The sequence below is a fragment of the Papaver somniferum genome, unplaced genomic scaffold (genome assembly GCF_003573695.1).
Source record: "Papaver somniferum cultivar HN1 unplaced genomic scaffold, ASM357369v1 unplaced-scaffold_123, whole genome shotgun sequence".
In the NCBI taxonomy this organism is placed as follows: Eukaryota; Viridiplantae; Streptophyta; class Magnoliopsida; order Ranunculales; family Papaveraceae; genus Papaver; species Papaver somniferum.
Genome location: NW_020621381.1, coordinates 5,017,802 through 5,022,418, shown reverse-complemented (window position 1 = coordinate 5,022,418; position 4,617 = coordinate 5,017,802).

Below are 4,617 nucleotides of genomic sequence, written 5' to 3'. Positions count from 1 at the left end.
AACTGATTAACATGAAAAGTTATTGCGGAATCATATGAGTCTGAGACGAAAAACTGTTGTGATTACTTTTTATATTTTACCTATCGGAGATAAATCTCGAGTAAATCTTAGAGAAGATAAAACTCAATACGATATAACAAATAAGATCAAAATACGTAACTACAGAGAAAATAGTTGAATCTAGCTTCACGAATCCTAAATGAAGTCTTCAAGTCGTTAACCTAATAATGGTTTTGGAAAAACCTAATTAAAGGATAATCGACTCTAGTTTGCAACTAGGACACAAGAAAGTTTCGGGATTAGGTTTTCCAGTTGCTAGAGTTGTCTCCTATATAGCCTTTCAAATCAGGGTTTCTTACAATCAAAGCTAAGATAACTTAGTAACAAAGCATTCCATATTTACCGTTAGATGACCTCCTGATTTAAGATTCAAGCTAAGTCTGCTTAGAAATTAAGCAATCAATCTCCACTGTTAGATGTTCTTAGCTTGTTACACACAAATGAAATATACTTATATTTTATTTAATGGTTTTTTTTTCTTAACAATGAAATTTTATTAATAACCAAAGAATTTTCAAATTACAACAAAAGGAACTTAAAAAGAAAAGCAGAAGGGAAAATCTCCTAGAAGATTATTAACAAAATCTAGAATATACTTGAGCTGTGTTTTCTAGATCATTCAAAAAAGATGGTTTTCTTTCATATACTCTTTGTTCACCTCTTCTTAAAAGAGCACCTCTCTTTGCAACTTTATCAGCAGAGAAGTTTACTTCTCTGTAGCTATGCTTAAAGCTCCAAGAAATTACTTCAAAGCAGATCTTCTCCCATCTTGTGACTGCAAACCAAGGGAGATTGTTACTCTGAAATGAATTAATGACTTATTATAAATCTGTTCTGAACACCAGTTCTTGAAATCCATGATGAATGGCCACTCTCCTTCCATTAAGATTGCAAAAATCTCTGCATAATAGTTAGTTGATATACCCAGTCCACCTGAAATAGCAATTACAAAATCACCAGTACTGAGTCTTCCCACAAATCCATAACCAGCATACCCTGGATTTTCTCTAGATGCACCATCACAACACAGAAGTAACTTACCCTGTTCTCGCAACTGAAAGAACACTTCTTTAATGACCATACTTTTCACACTCCTTGTCTTTAGGCCAAAACGTTTGAAACTTGTAAATAATATTGCTTGTTCCATATATTAGCATTCAGTCTTAGATCACTGTCCATTATATTGCTTGTTGAATTTTCTTCTTGATGACATTCTGATCACACTTCCCATTCCCATAAGTACACTCATTTCTCAGAAACCATAGTTCCTTCATAGTTATAAATGAACTCAACAACCATATTTCTTCCACAACATGGATCTTGTTTTTAGCCCATTGACAGATGTCTTCAAATGATCTTGGATTTTTCAAAGTTAAAAATGCCACCAAGCCAGATCCAAACGATCTCACTGAAATTACAACACCAAAGAATATGCTCTCTAGTTTCCTCCTCCCTTCTACAAAGTTTGCATCTAGATACCATATTAAATTTTCTCGTTTTCATATTATCATCAGTTGCACATATATTTATCACTAGTTTCCAAACATTACTGGATATACTAGGGTGAACATATTTGTGCCATACTTTTTTAGTCCAATGCAGAGAGGGTTTGTCTCTAATTGCTTCCACAGCAGAAGCAACTGTGAATTTTCCTGTTATTATTCCAGTCCAGATTCTCTTGTCTCTGCGACCACCAACCATTGGTAAATCATTTACATTTATCATCTCCAATAATTCAGTTGGCACAATCCATTCACCATCAAGAATGAAATCAGACACTTTCATTTCTGGGAATTGTATGCATTGTCTGGAAACATTTCTTGAAGAGATTTGTCCAACACCCATTTATCCCTCCAAGAAGAGATATTGTTTCCATCACCTACAACCCATCTAGTATTTTCCTCTACTTCACCAATTACCCATTTTATTCCTGGACAAATTGAAGACTTTCTGTAATATGTAATCCATTCACCATTTTTATTCTTATATTTTGCTTGAAACTTTTTTGACCAATCATCATTTCCATTTTGAATCCTCCATAGTAGCTTCATTAAAAGAGCTTTATTGATGATCTATTTAGATATGGGTTACCGTACCTAAACGTGTATATTGAGTTGGCTCAATAATAGTTAACCTAAGTTAGCCATAAGAACACTTTTGTTTTATCCGTATTCATCTAAAATTTGTGGATCAAATATGATGATCAACCAATCATGAAAGATAATCAAATGAATCCAATTTTGTTTCAAATGGAGTTGTTCAATTGTTCACTATCTCATAAAAATATATGTGAATAAATTGAATCGAAATTGGTTTGATTCGTAATCATACAAAGTACTTATACAAGAATCAATTCATGAACATTAATCCACGTTTGCAATCATTGCATTCCTTAAATCATACATGTTTTAGTTCATGAGTATGAGAAACATACATAACCGAATTTAGAACTTCACCACTATGTTTGCAAACTAAGTACGTGAACAATTGTTCTAGACCCAACTCAGGAAAACCCGTTCGCATACTAGGTACAAAAACAAGAGTTCCGTACCTGAATCATCACAGTACAGTTCGCATACTACGTATGCATACCGTGATGTATCCAGACATGGGTAATTGTTCTAAACTCGTATTTCAATCATTGTAACATTCTTGGAAGACGAAAATGGTAATCTCACACATATTATTAGCTTGAAGTAATTTTCAAGTGATCGAATAATCAATACGAAACTTCCCGAGATAATATAAAATGACTGTCTCACACAAATCATATAAGATGTTCAAGGTAATTTTCACATGATCATCTTTTGACTTAATATTTAGTTTCCAACAAATAGATTGTTTCCAACTAAACTCGTCAAGAATATGATGAACATAGCTAAAGCAATAGGCTTCCAACACATATTTCGAAAAATAGAAAAGCGAGATAAACTCAGCTCGAAATATCAAATTTGTATAATGTAAAAGTTTGTATAGCTATACGACTTAGTCTCATTAGAAGATAGAATATAACAGACTTCTGAGTGATAGATAAGTTTTAGTCTCCACATACGTTTTGTTGATGAAGTTCATCCAAGCTCCTCATTAGATCTTCATCTTCAATTGGTGAACGCCGTGAAGTCTAAATCTCAACTACACATTTTATCTTAATCCGAGACATAACTATGATAGACTAGAAATCAAGTATAGAGTGGAAAGGAGAGGGTACCCAAATATACCTCAAGCTAAAACTTTTCCTACCTATAAGTCCTTTCTCCGAAAGTGATTGTCTATGGACTGAGTCGATACAATACAACTAATCGGTTCACACTTCGTGTGATCGTCTATTGATACGAGATCGAGACAATACAACAACGAAGTATGTTTACTTGATACAAAGGTTCGGACTTAACCAAACACAATAGGATTGCTTATCAAGTAAATAGGAATTAACGTTTGTGTAATTTACTTTAATTATAATAAAACAACTATAATGCGGAAAATAAAAGTAAATGACACAGCAAGATTTTGTTAACGAGGAAACCGCAAATGCAGAAAAACCCCGGGACCTAGTACAGAATTGAATACTCTCAGGATTAAGCCGCTACACAAGATTACACTTAACTTTGTATAGTTGAGACCAAGTAACTAACCCTATAGTTCACTTAGTTCTGTCTGTATTCCCACGCCTCCGACTTATGAATAAGTCACGTACTTGGAACTATCCCTTTGGTTCGTATTCCAAACAGTAAAGGAACAAATAATCTGTTTGGTATCAACTCTATTCAACCAAGTGATATGAGTCGGACAAAGGCTCTTCCGTTTATCTTAACATAAACTTCTTCGTCGAGTCTAGATCTATCTTATGTTCAATCACCCAAAACCTTTAATCCGAAGAACCGTGTTGATGCGGATCTACTCAATTAATCAATGCAGTCTACCACAAGGATAAACCAATTAAGATTACAACCTTGAAACCCATTTTCCACACTTCCAAACAAGTTTAGAATTGGTTCATCTGACTTTCAAGAACTATGTGATTGATCAAACCAACATTCAATCACAATCATGGGTTTACGGTTCTACCAAAAAAGTTTCGGTTCTACCTCCATGTGAGTACTACGCATAGTCACACTAGCTTCCCAAAGATTCGGTTGACTAGGTACTAGGATCGGTTCCCCACATATATATGGTATCTAACTTATATGTGTTGCACATGTCTATAGGATCGGTTCCCCTTTCTGCTATAAACCTTGATGCACCTCATACAAGGATCGGCTCCCCTTGATGTACTGCACCCCTTACAAGGATCGGTTTCCTTTCCCTTACTAGGATCAGTTACCTTTCCCCAAGGCCGACATAATCCGATCATACCACAGGTGATTACTTAAGATTGGTTTTACTAATAAGTTTTTTTTTTGATAAGTCAAAAAATTGTATTAATAATTAACAAATTTACAAGAAATAATTCATAAGAAAAGAGGTTACAACAACCCCAAAAACTTGCAAACTATTTAAATCTATAATAAGCAACATTTGGATATTCAACTGAAATTAAAAAATGTGGTCTTCCATCAT